A 14402-nucleotide genomic window follows, 5' to 3' on the forward strand; every position below is an offset into this window, starting at 1 on the left:
TTCATATAAAAGCAAATCGATAGATTATGATAATAATGTAAAATGTACATGCGTTTTTAAGATAAAACTTAGGGCTTAAAATGGCCTGGGTGATCTAAAAGCCCAAGGCCCTCAAGAAGTATGAATTCACTCTTCTCTTCCATTAGCGGTATTTCGATAGAAAAGTTTAAGAAGCACTGGCTTGAAAGAACCACACAGAAACTATCACCCCTGGGTCTCACATAGTCCATACATATAGCTAGATCTCCACCCCGTACATTGAAGCTCCCCGCAATGCGACAAGGGCATTGGCCTGAGAGGCCCCTCACATCATCCGGGCTGGCCCTCTGTCCCCAAGAGATCAGCTTGCTGTCCTTCTTGCCAGTTCTCAGGGATATAAGCCCCCTGTCTGAGAGGAGGTGTCCCTTATGCTATTATTTTCTCTATTCCTAGTGGCCAGCACAGCTCTCAGCACAAATGAGGCATTCCATAAATGTGTGTTAGGATTAACTGAACTCCAGGTGTCTCCATCCCTTCCTTCCTTCCTCCTTAGGGCAGAAGCAGCTCTGGCCTCAAATCCATGGGGAACCTAAACCAAACACCAAACAACTAACAAGTATGGCTTCAGTTGGGCACCGTGGGAGCAAGTTTTGCTTCCTTTGTTCCCAGGGTTAAAAAGCTGAGAAATTTTTTCCAGGTAGAGACATTACAAATTCTATTAACATTTTTTCAAAGAGGACACTGAAATCACATAGGGAAAAGGTAGACACAGAGATAGTTGGTGAGTTAACAGCTCCACTCTGGAATATACTGAAATTGAAGGTGAATGGGTATCTGGGTCTGTAGGGCCAACTTTCCCAAGACCCCAGGCTTTCAGTTGCCAGTGCAGATTTCCTGGGGGCCCCAGCTCCAGCTTCTTCCTCTGACCTGGCAAGTGAAGCTTCGATTGGTCTTCCTGACTCCAGGTTAAACCCCTGAAAGTGGGAATGCTGTCTAATTAACTGTTACACCCCTACTGCCCAACGGAGTCACTGCACATAAGACACCCTCAATAAATATTTGCTGGGAATGAGTACGACAGCATTCACTTAGTCACTTAACAAATATTTATGTGCTGTACAGTCCACTGGGCACTAGGGTTCAATGATGAATAACAAACAGTCTCTTCTCTCAAGGAGCTCACAGCTTTGTAGGGAAGACTGACATGGAAAACGCCAATTGCAATGCAGTCTAAGTACCACAACAGAGGCATGGGCAAAATAAAGAGCTGGTACCAGGGCACTCCCATAGTGGTTCTGCCTGATTCCTGCCAGTTGACTCAGTAGCTAAAGTGAGGACTTCTAAGGCCACTGAGCTGGGCTCGGCCTTCTGTAGCTGAAGTCATGGAGGCGCAGGGAGAGGGTTATATTTGAAGGTGGGCTTTTACAATCACAGGAATGTCTAGAGTGGGTGGGCTGGAGGGTGACCTCCCCATCACCCTGTAGGAAAGTGAGGCCCAGCTAACACCTGTTGAGACAGGTAACTCCCATTTGCCCATTGTCCCATGTTTGCAGAGGAGGAGCAGGGAACTCCAGGGGATGGGTCACAACCAGGTGAGCCTCTTTCGGCACCACAAGCATTAGCACAGAGATAGGGCAGCCCATTCTGGGCAGAACTTATAACTCCAGATTTCAAGGTCTTATCATAAACGAGCTCTTTCTCAGTTGCAACACGTCAGGAATTGGGGGAGTGGGCAGGCAGGGACAGAGTGGAGAGTGGTGTTAGGGGTAGGGGTGAGAATCTAGTAGCAATATGCAATGGAGGAGGTGGATGGGGAGTTTAGGGGAGAGAGAGAGAGAGGAGAGAGGAAGGGAGTAAGAGATAGAGAGAAGCAGGACTGTTCATGGCCACTATTGTATGGGAATATTGAGCTGGTTGATAGTGCTTTATTACTCGTCCCACTCCCTGTGGTCCTGGCCTGAAAGGCAATGATCATGTTTTGGAACACAGTGAAATCCCAGGCAAGCCCAGAGAGCCAGCCTTGTGGGTGCATTGTCTTGCCCAGGCTTCTGCTCTCTGAAAGCTCCTCCCCACCTTCAGGGTTCCTCGTCCAGTACATTTCATTTATTGGCAGAAGGGAAATCCGTATCTCTGGTCATACCTATAGCTTCTGAGCCAGTGTTCCCCCTTCAAGCCTTCTTTCATGTTCATTTTTACCTGATGACACCTGAATAAAAACAGTGCCCAAGGGAAGCAGTACATTCTGCAATTTGCCTTGGACTACACCCCTTGAGAGCACCATGAAGAGAGAGAATTGGGTATTTCCTTCCTTCACAGGCCTGTGAGGGGCTCTTCTAGCCTTGGGTCTGGCCTGTACTCTGCTCCTAGGTAGACAGTGGGCTCAGCAGGAATTGAAAGATGTCCTGTGGAGGACCCCTGGAGTGCACCTCCCTCCTCCTGCTTCTACTCAGACATCAAACACGCCAGGCCTCTGGCTGGCAGGTGGAGTTAACAAACATAGGCTTGGGGGAGGCTTCCAGGCCTCTCCTTCAGTCTTCCAACTCCAGCCTGAGCAAATCCCATCTAGAACTTCAAAGCCAGCAGCTTGTTTGCTTGACCACAGGGCAGCAACAATGCTTTCCCTTTTGACCTAAGAAAGCATCCCTGGCATCACTGCTGGAGAGCTGCTGGCCAGGGGGCTGACTAAGAGCATCGACCCCTGATCAGGGGCTGTGAGGTGGGCATTCTTGCCAGACCAACCTGCTGGTCCAAGACCAGGGAAATGTTTTGGGCAGGCTTGAAAGGAACTCTGTCCCCAGGCTGCTGGATATACTCCTGGAAAGGATGCCTCTGATGAGACCAGGGCAGAGAGGGCAGGCCTCACTCTACCCAGCGGGGCATGATTGGCCACTTCAATGCACCTGGGAATAGAGATGGCACCAAGATGAACTTGCTGATGTCCTGAAGGCTGCCCTTGTTTCCAGAAACTTCCCACCCTGAATGTGGCGGTGTGTGTGCTCGTCTATGCCAGGTGCATGTGTGCCCTGTACATGCATGTGCACAGCAATGTGCACAACCCAGGGATCCCAGACACCACCACACAGCTCTCTAGGAACTATGCCCTTGGCTCACATCCTGAAAACAAATGTGTTTGATTTAAAAGCAAGGGCCGGAGAATGGAGTATGAGTAGCAGTAACTTCAGTCAGTCAGCCAGCTCAGGAAATGAAGAATTCTAGGACGGGAACCTTGTGTAGCCTTCAGCTTACTTCTGCCAAATCGATGATGAAACACTCATACTTTCAGGGCCCCTCAATTTGAGGCTTGAAGAGCAATCCCAGATCATAGCATCTAGCACCCAGTTAAGATTTTTCTGGTAATGATCATGATAATGGTTTTTCCGTGAAGAACAGCCCCGTATATTTTCTACCCGATGCAAAAGAGTAGTGAGAATGTTCAGGCTCTTTTTGAAGATATGGAGCCATGACAGAGGCTGTGTAGTGTAAGGGGAAGTGTGTAGATGCTAAAGTCACCCAGAGCTTGGTTCACATCCTGACTCTGTTACTTACTCCCTGCATGATGCCACGTACATTACTTAACACTCTTAGTCTCGTTTCTTCGTCTATAGAGAGGCTAAACCTACTGGAAGATGCCACCCTAAGTAATATTCTTGATGATTGTAATGAGATGAAATCATTTGGCAGAGTAGCTTTTGGGTGAAACTCAGGGGTGGGGCTGCAGACCCCACACGTATGATAGCCACTGCAGCTCTTTTCATGGTGACAGGCAGCATAGCAGAGTAGCTAAGAGCCCAGACACTAGAGCTGGACTGCCCAGGATCTAATCCTACCCTACCACTTACAAGCTGTATGACCTTGAGCAAGTACTTATCTCTGTGCCTCAGTTTCCCCATCCATAAAATAAAGATAATAATTGTATATACCACATAAGACTATTGTGAGGATGAAATGAGTTGAAGTGCTTAGAACAATGGGTGCCACATAATAAGTGCTATACAAATGTTTGCAATTTTTCTTATTTCCCTGGTCAATATTAGGTACACACAACACTGTCCTTGTAAGTACTGCCCAGGCAAAATTACAAGTATTTGGTAAAGATGAACAGCATGTGTTGAGGTGGGGCAATGCCTTATTAATTTGCAAGTATGGATTTATAAGCAGGGCAGAGCCAGGGGAGAAATAGGTAACTAGAATTTTGGTCTTAAAGACGTAACCTGCAATTGTGCTAATTGAATAGAAGGGTGGATGATAACGCTGCTAAAACAGGGGTGCAACACTGAGCCGAGCACTCTGACTCCTGCTGTCTCCCCCTAGGATACCAGACTCCTATAGCTCTTCTATTATCTCTTAAGGGATTTTTAAAAAAATTATGAGATTTCTGGTTTCATGTAAGAAATTTTACTTTAACTCTACAGTAAATACTGCAAAATATCAATGTTGTGAAATTTGAGGAAAGTTTTATTGTCCTGGGACAGCAGTCCTAATAGCTTCATCTACCTCTGACCCCAACAGGTGTTTTCCTATTGGCAGCCAGCAAACTGCAAAGGCTGCTTGGCTTGTCTCCAGAACAGTAGATTTCTGTCCTGGTTGCCTCCCCACAGACCTTGTTCTGACCTGGAGAGCTCCACAGTTCTGTGGGGAAGGGCAGAGGGGATGGAAGAGGAGAAAAAGTTAAAAATGCCAACATGGCTCCTGGCCTGAATGATTAGGAAAGGCAGGGCAATCTCTCCTTGCATTCCCCAAGGAGACACTACACAGGCATGCTTTATCACAGAAGGCAGATTACAAACCAGGAACACAAATGATTAAATTTAGTGAGGTTATGTATAAAGTCCAGCCTTCAGGATTACATTTTTAGTAATATGGTTCAAGTAAAAAATATAGGGAGAGCTTGTTGTTGTTGTTATTATTAGGTGCCGTCGATTTGGTTCCAACTCACAGTGACCCTACAGGACAGAGTAGAACTGGCCCATAGGGTTTCCAAGGAGTAGCTGGTGGGTTTGCACTGCTGACCTTTTGGTTAGCAGTTGAGCTCTTAACCACTATGTCCCCAGGGCTCCACGGAGGGCTTAGTTAACCCTAAACTTAACATGAGTGAGCGATGTGCCAAAGCTGCTAAAAATCTAGACTACATCAATACAAGTAACTACGCCCAGATACTGTGTGACACAAGAGTTCCATTTTGTTTATTATCAACTCACACCTTAAAGTCAGGCATCACTTTTTCAAGAAGGACATTGATCGACTAGAAAGCATTGAGAGGAGAATGACCAGGATAGTGAAATGTCTGAAAAACGATAGCTGAATGTTTAGGGGTAGACTCAGGAGGGAAGATATAAGAAGAACAAATATGTGAAGAGATATTTTGTGGAGGAGAAAACATCCTGGTGTCTGGCCCAGTGGGCAGGTTGTGGCTCCACATGAGAATTATTCAACTGCTCAACAGTGAGGTGAACCCATTCCTGGCAGCTGGAAAAGGCTTGACGATGATCTCTCAGGGATGCAGCACAGGGGACACCTATACTAAATAGGGCTTGGATGAGATAAGAACCCATCCAACTATAAGAGTCTCTGAATCGATAAAATATTATAAATAGACAGAGCCTTTTTTTTTTCTCTTTAGGCAAAAGAGGACAACTGCCCAGAATTCCCACTATTAGAGTCATTTAATTGGGTAAAGGCATTGTTTGTTCCCAAGTATCTCTTGTAAAATGTAAATATGTTATTTGGGAAGGGTAACACATTAGTACAGATAGATTTATCAGTTAACTAGCTGGAAGGAAGTGTGGAATCATGGAAATAGCCTCAGACTAGGAATCAGAAGATTTTGGGTTGAATCTCCCACATATTAACCGTGTGACCTTGAGCAAGTTACCTCTTTGAGTTTCTTAAACTATTATATAAGACTAAAAACACCTATTCTTAAACACCAAAGACATATACATTTTGCTGTTAAAGGTTTAACAGGCACAGCATAGCTCCATAGAAACAGTTCTGGTGACACAGCTAAGCTAGGAGTTCCTTTAACTAATAGCTATCAGCTATTATCACTTTCATGCAGCATCTTACTGGCTACTCCAGCCAATGTGGTAAAGCAAGAAAATAAATAAAATTTATAAAGATTGAAAAGAAAATAACAAACTTGTTGCTATTTACTGACAATCCAAATAGGATTGTCTATATAGAGAATCCAAGAGAATTTATAGACGAAGTATCAGAACTATTAAAAGAATTGTGCAAGGTTGCTGAATTTACTATCAACATACAAAAAATTGAAATTATTCCTAATTAGAAAATGTAATCTTTAAGAATTCCTATCACCATTTTCACAAAAACTAAAAAATGTTAGTAATGAATCTAATAAAATAAGTGTACGACCCAAATGGAGAAAATTTTAAAATCTCATTAAAAGACATAACCAAAGCCAAACCAAACCCACTGCCATCTAGTCGATTCTGACTCAAAGCGACCCTATAGGACAAAGCAGAACTACCCTACGGTTTCCAAGGCTATAAATCTTTAGGGAAGCAGACTGCCACATTTTTCTCCCTCAGAGAGGCTAGTGGGTTAAAACTGCTGATCTTTTGGTTAGCAGCCAAGTGCTTTAACCACTTCACCACCAGGGCTCCTAAAAGACATAAAAGAAGACCTAAATACATGGAGCAATATACCGTGCTTATGGATAGAAAGACCCAATATTATAAAATAGTTAATCCTTTCCAAATTAATCTATAAATTCAGTGCAATTCCAATAAAAACCCCAACTTGGTTGTATCTGTGTACAGGAAATGCACAAGCTAATCTTAAAATAGTAAAGAGCCAAGAATAGCTAAGAACATTTTGAAGAAGAATAAAAAGGAGGCATTTGCCTAGCCAGATGTGAAACCTTGTAATAAAGCTATTGTAATTGAAAACAGTGTGGTACTGACACAAAGATAAATACCCCAATGGAATGGAATAGAGAGCTCAGAAACAGATCCATGTATGTGGGAACTTGGTATATTACAGAGATAACACCACAGAACACTGGATGAAGTGTGCACAATTCAATAAATGGTGCTAGAATAATTGATTATCTATATAGGAAAATAAAATAAAGTTAGCTTACTTCACACTATATACAAAAACAAGTCCAGGTCGGTTAAATGCCTTGGTGTAAACAGCAAAATTTTCAAGCTCATAGGAGAAAATATTGGAGAACATTTTTGTGCCTTTGGGATAAGACGTGACTTCCTAGGTAAGACCCATAAAGTACAATACCGTAAAGGATAAAATCACTATATTAAAAGGAAAAATTAATTTATTAATTATTAAATTACATTAAAATGGAAAGGGTATTATAAACAAAGTTAAAAGTCAAGCCATAGAGTGGGAGAAAATATTTATGATTACAACTAATAAAGGTTAAGTTCTAGCTTACACAGAGTTTTAACAAATTAGTAAGAAAAAGACAAAGAACCCAAAAGAAAAATGTGCAAAAAGTATGAAGAAGCAAGTCACAGAAAAGGAAACACAATAGTCAAAAAATATACACAACTACAATGAGATTCCATCTCACTCCAACAAGGCTGGCATTAATCCAAAAAACACAAAATAATAAGTGTTGGAGAGGTTGTGGAGAGACTGGAACACTTATACACTGCTGGTGGGAATGTAAAATGGTACAACCACTCTGGAAATCGATTTTGCAATTCCTTCAAAAGCTAGAGATAGAACTACCATATGATCCAGCAATCCCACTCCTTGGAACATATCCTAGAGAAATAAGAGCCTTTACAAGAACAGATATATGCACACCCATGTTCATTGCAGCACTGTTTACAATAGCTAAAAGATGGAAGCAACCAAGGTGCCCATCAATGGATGAATGGATAAATAAATTATGGATAAATAATTGTATATTCACACAAGGGAACACTACCCATTGATAAAGAACAGTGAGGAATCTGTGAAACATTTCAAAACATGGAGGAACCTGGAAGGCATTATCCTGAGTGAAATTAGTCAGTTGCAAAAGGACAAATATTTTATGAGACCACTATTATAAGAACTCAAGAAATAGTTTAAACAGAGAAGAAAATATTCTTTGGTGGTTACAAGAGTGGGGAAGGAGTGAGGGAGAGTGGTGTTCACTAACTGGATAGGAGACAAGAACTATTTTAGGTGAAGGGAAAGACAACACACAATACAGGAGAGGTCAGCACAACTGGACTAAACCAAAAGCAAAGAAGTTTCTTGAATAAACCAAACACTTTGAAGGCCAATGTAGCAGGGGCATGGGTTTGGGAACCATGGTTTCAGGGGACATCTAGATCAACTGGCCTAATAAAATCTACTAAGAAAACATTCTGCATCCCACTTTGGAGAGTGGTGTCTGGGGTCTTAAATGCTAGCAAGTGGCCATCTAAGATGTATGAATTGGTCTCAACCCACCTGAAGCAAAGGAGAATGAAGAATACCAAAGAGACAAGGTAAGTATGAGCCCAAGAGACAGAAAGGGCCACATAAACCAGAGACTACATCAGCCTCAGACCAGAAGAACTAGATGGTGCCTGGCTACAACCAATGACTGCCCTGACAGGGAACACAACAGAAAACCCCTGCCGGAGCAGGAGAGCAGTGGGATGCAGACCTCAAATTCTCATAAAAAGACCAAGCTTAATGGTCTGACTGAGACTAGAAGGGCTCTGGAGGTCATGGTTCCTAGGCCTTCTGTTAGCCCAAGCCATGAACCATTCCCAAAGCCAACTCTTGAGTCAGGGATTGGACTGGACTATAAAATAGAAAATGATATTGGTGAGGAGTGAGCTTCTTGTCTCAAGCAGACACATGAGACTATGTGGGCAGCTCCTGTCTGGAGGGGAGATGAGAAGGCAGAGGGGGGCAGAAGCTGGCTGAATGGACACGGAAATACAGGGTGGAGAGAAGGAGTGTGCTGTCTCATTAGGGGGAGAGCAACTAGGAGTATATAGCAAGGTGTATATAAATTTTTGTATGGGAGACTGACTTGATTTGTAAACTTTCACTTAAAGCACAATAAAAATTAAGAAAAAGAAAAAATATATATACACGAAGGTACTTGGCCTCACCAGTACTCAGAGAAATGCAACTTAAAAATCGCAATAAAAGAGATTTCCAGGTAAAGAAAGCCGATTGATCACTAAAATGTCAACAAAGACAGAAAAGTTTCTTTCTTTTTTATTTTTTAAGGCATAAATTAACAAGGATAAAGAACAGGAGAGAAGATTACAGCAACAAAATTTTGGAAGCTAGAAAGTAGATAAATGAGGGGTAACTGATTCAGTAGACCTAAGAAAGCTGAATCCCAAGCCAGAAATGGAAAAAGCTGGAAAGGAATCCATGTTGGTCTACCAGGTACCTCAAATAATGGTGATGAATGTAGAGTGAAAAATATGAAGACTGGATGAAAACCTTTAAAAAGCCATTAGCTCCCCATATTTCTTTCCCTGATTCAGTCAGACCTTTGCAGAGAACAACAGGTAAAGCTGAGGGCAGGTTAATATATGGAGAGTAAGAGGATCATTGTTTATATACCAAATGCTAAAGCTCCCAGGAATCCTTGGGATGAAGTCAAGAGAGTCTATAATCTCCAGATAGGAGATTGGGAAAAGTGCTTCCCTAGGAATGCTCACCATCAAAGAGAAAAAGCTTAAAACTACTAATATCAGGTCCTTCCCCAAGGAAGTGGCCCAGCCTGATAACCCGACAGTGAACCCCATAGTTGGCAAGCCCTACTCACAAGCTCAGAGCTTTCAAACAGTTTTTTAGTGCCCTACTTTAAAATATGAGTGAGCATCCAAGAATTACCAGACTTCTAATGAAGGCTTTTTATATGAAAGATAGAGACCAAACAAACAGAAAAAAGCAACCTTGAAAAAACAGATGCTATGCAGAAAAAGGGAAGCTAAAAACAAACAAAAAATACTATAACTATTATTCTTGAGGCAGTAAGAGTAGACATTACATCCGTAAAATAAGAACAGAAAGCTATAAAAGGAATATTCGAATAATTTTTTTAAAAAGAGCTATTGGAAGTTAAAAATATATATGATAACATTAACGAAAAACTTAGTAAGCGGATTGGAAGATAAAATTACCAAAAAAATCAAACCTGTTGTCGTTGAGTCAGTTCCAACTCATAGGGACCCTATAGGACAGAGTAGAACTGCCCCCATAAGGTTTCCAAGGAGATCCTGGTGGATTTGAACTGCCAACCTTTTGGTTAGCAGCCATAGCTCTTAACCATGACTCCACCAGGGTTCCAACATTTCAATTAGGGAGTGAAAAATGTTCCAAAGATTAAAGAACTTCAAAGATCCTTATGCCCCAAGTTATGACATTGCCATGAAAATGGGGCCAGAACAGTGTGTTTATATAATAATTTACCCTAAAACACAGTTTCCAGCCTGACCCTGGAGTTTCTGTTTTTCCAAAGTGACTGCACATAGGTAATTCCTCAAAAGAGGCCAATGCCTAGGACTAGGCTATTGTTTGACTGAAAGGTGACTTTGGGAACCCAGTTTTCTCAAGGCTCAAGGTTCAAAAGAAGATCTCAGGGCAATGGCTTGAGTGGGTCATTACAACTCCATGGGCCCCAGAAATATGGATTCCAGGAGAATGAAAACTGTTTCTCAAAAGAAAAAATAAAATAAAAGGTCCAATCCAGGAGGTCCAATATCTGAATAATCAGAGTTCCAGAGAGATCAGAGAAAACAGACTAGAGGAAATTTTTAGATAAATAATCCAAGAAAAATTTCTCAGATGTAAAAGACATGACTTTCCAGATGGAAAGAGCCCATTGAGTGTCCAGCATATTAGATGAAAATTGATCCATCCATACATAAGATAGATATTATTCATAATTTTTTTTATATGTATATGTAGTAAACATGTAAAAGTACAGAGGGGAATAGGAGAGGGGGCTGAGACAAAGTGAGTTTCAGCTAAATCTGTAATGTGTCCTTAAGGACAAGTGAATATGGCAAAATGTTAATTTTTATTAAATCTGGATAGTGAATACATGAGTACCTGTAATAGTCTTCAAAGTGTTCTGTATATACCTTATCATTAAAATATAAATGCAATGGGGCTCAAGAAGATCTATAAGAATGATCATAACAGCCTTATTCATGATAGTCCAAAACTGGAAATTACTGAAATGCACATCACAGGAAAATGGATAAATTATGGTATATTCATACAATGGAGTAGTATACACAATAACTTCTGATACATGCAACAATGTGAATGAATCTCAAAAACATGTTTATCAAAAAGCCAGATACAAAAGAATGAGAAATCCAACAACAGGCAAAACTAAGAGGTCAGAAAGTGTTTGCCTAGGAGGAGAGCAGAAGGGAATCTGGGGACTGACTGAAAAGGAGCACAAGGGAATTTTCTGGGGTGATAGAAAATGTTCTATTTCTTGAGTTGAGTGGAGGTTACATAAATGTATACAATTTTCAAAATTCATTGAACTGAACACTTAAGACTTGTCATTTTATTGTATGTAAATTAAACTTCAATAATAAATGAATGAATGAATGAAAACACAAAGTGGGAAGATCAGGTGACAAAAGAGAGCTTCAAAGTTAAATTTTGGGTTAAAGATCATGGTCTCCACTCTGACCCTATGGTGTCCATAAAGTAAAGCTTTATTGTGGGATGGTAGAGTCAAAGTTCCTGGATGTTCTCACTATGTCTCTTCTATATTTTCATCTGCTCCCAGAGTCCATGCGCAGTGGTACCAGGGTGAAGGTTTGCTTCAGAACTCTAGGAAGAGCTAGCCAACCCTGGGACAGATAAAGCCCACTTAAAGTTTTGATTTTTCAGGTTTCTCGGGCTGCTAGTGTCCCACTTATAGTATGTGCTGCCATTTGATCACTGGGAAACGCAAGTCCCACTGATATTCTTTGCCTCTCACAGTTCTTGGGATGCTAGTGACCCATTTATAGTATGTGCTGCCATCCGAAGGGGACACATATAAAAAATAATTCGGACTTAAAAGGATTACACTACACAAAAGTTAAAAAGAAGTCACAGGACCCAGACCTCATCTTGGCCAACCTCCATCTGATTCATGAATCTCCCTTACAACAGCCCTCACAAAGGGTAAGCCCCACAGTGGCAAAGAACTCCCTCCCTCCCTGTCATAATAACAACTAACCCTTATTGAGTTTGTCTGAAACTTTTCTAAGCCCTTAGCATGCATTATTGACTCATTGCAAGCAGCTCGTTCTGAATTTGGTGAGCTCTGTAGAAAGTTCAGACAAGGCTCTAAAGTTTTCCTCCTCACTGGTCTCTTACTAAGAAGGAATGAGGGTTTTCATTTTAGAAGGCAATGTCCATGGAGATTATAGGAGAAGACAGAGTTGTTGTCCACTGTGTTACATATTTATCATCATAAGCACAGTCTATACTGGGCTATAAAATAATAGCAACAGTATTAGTTAACATTGTTTGCTCACTTTACTTGTATTTGCCTCATTTAATCCATATTCCAACCCTGTCTTTCTACAGATGAGCAAACCGAAGCTTTGAAAGATTAAGTAACTATCTTCAGGTCACAGAACTAGTAGCCAGCATCCTAGCCCAGGCTGTCTGACCCATAGGCTCAGCTGTTAAATGCACCTGTTTGCTCAAGTTTTCAGAGTTAGTGTTTTTCTGAGAAGTAAAGATTTCAAAGTGTGGCATGAGAAGACAAAGTAAAGTACTACAATGACATGTGCAAAGAGCTGGAGATGGAAAACCAAAGGGGAGAACATGCTCGGCGTTTCTCAAGCTGAAAGAACTGAAGAAAAAATTTTAGTCTCGGGTTGCGGGAAAAATATTAAATGACGCAGGAAGCATCAAAAGAAGATGGAAAGAATACACAGAGTCATTATACCAAAAAGAATTAGTCAATGTTCGAACATTTCAAGAAGTAGCATAAGATCAGGAACCGATGGTACTGAAGGAAGAAGTCCAAGCTGCTCTGAAGGCATTGGGGAAAAACAAGGCTTCAGGAATTGATGGAATATCAATTGAGATGTTTAAACAAACAGATGCAGCGCTGGAGGTGCTCACTCATCTATGCCAAGAAATATGGAAGACAGCTTCCTGGCCTGACTGGAAGAGATCCATATTTATGCCTATTCCCAAGAAAGATGATCCAGCTGAATGTGAAAATTATAGAACAATATCATTAATATTACACGCAAGCAAAATCTTGCTGAAGATCATTCAAAAATGGCTGCAGCAATATATCGACAGGGAACTGCCAGAAATTCAGGCTGGTTTCAGAAGAGGATGTGGAACCAGGGATATCATTGCTGATGTCAGATGGATCCCGGCTAAAAGCAGAGAATACCAGGAGGATGTTTACCTGTATTTTATCGACCATGAAAGGCATTCGACTGTGTGGATCATAACAAATTATGGATAACGCTGTGAAGAATGGGAATTCCAGAACACTTAATTGTACTCATGAGGAACCTTTACATAGATCAAGAGGCAGTTGTTCGGACAGAACAAGGAGATACTGATTGGTTTAAAATCAGGAAAGGTGTGCACCAGGGTTGTATTCCTTCACCATACCTATTCAATCTGTATGCTGAGCAAATAATCTGAGAAGCTGGACTATATGAAGAAGAATGGGGCATCAGGATTGGAGGAAGACTCATTAACAACCTGCGTTATGCAGATGACACAACCTTGCTTGCTGAAAGTGAAGAGGACTCGAAGCACTTACTAATGAAGATCAAAGACCACACCCTTCAGTATGGATTGCACCTCAACATAAAACAAAAATCCTCACAACTGGACCAATGAGCAACATCGTGATAAACGGAGAAAAGATTGAAGTTGTCAAGGATTTCATTTTACTTGGATCCACAATCAACGGCCACGGAAGCAGCAGTCAAGAAATCAAAAGACGCATTGCATTGGGCAAATCTGCTGCAAAGGACCTCTTCAAAGTGTTGAAGAGCAAAGATGTCACCTTGAATACTAAGGTGCGCCTGACCCAAGCCATGGTATTTTCATTTGGATCATATGCATGTGAAAGCTGGACAATGAATAAGGAATACTGAAAAAGAGTTGATGCCTTTGAATTGTGGTGTTGGTGAAGAGTATTGAATATACCATGGACTGCCAAAAGAACGAACAAATCTGTCTTGGAAGATGTACACCCAGAATGCTCCTTAGAGGCAAGGATGGCGAGGCTGTGTCTTACATACTTTGGACATGTTATCAGGAGGGATCAGTCCCTGGAGAAGGACATCATGCTTGGCAAAGTACAGAGTCAGGGGAAAAGAGGAAGACCCTCAACGAGGAGGCTCAACACAGTGGCTGCAACAATGGGCTCAAGCATAACAACGATTGTGAGGCTGGCGCAGGACTGAGCAGGGTTTCGTTCTGTTGTGCAT

The sequence above is a fragment of the Elephas maximus genome, chromosome 19 (assembly GCF_024166365.1).
Source record: "Elephas maximus indicus isolate mEleMax1 chromosome 19, mEleMax1 primary haplotype, whole genome shotgun sequence".
NCBI lineage: Eukaryota > Metazoa > Chordata > Mammalia > Proboscidea > Elephantidae > Elephas > Elephas maximus.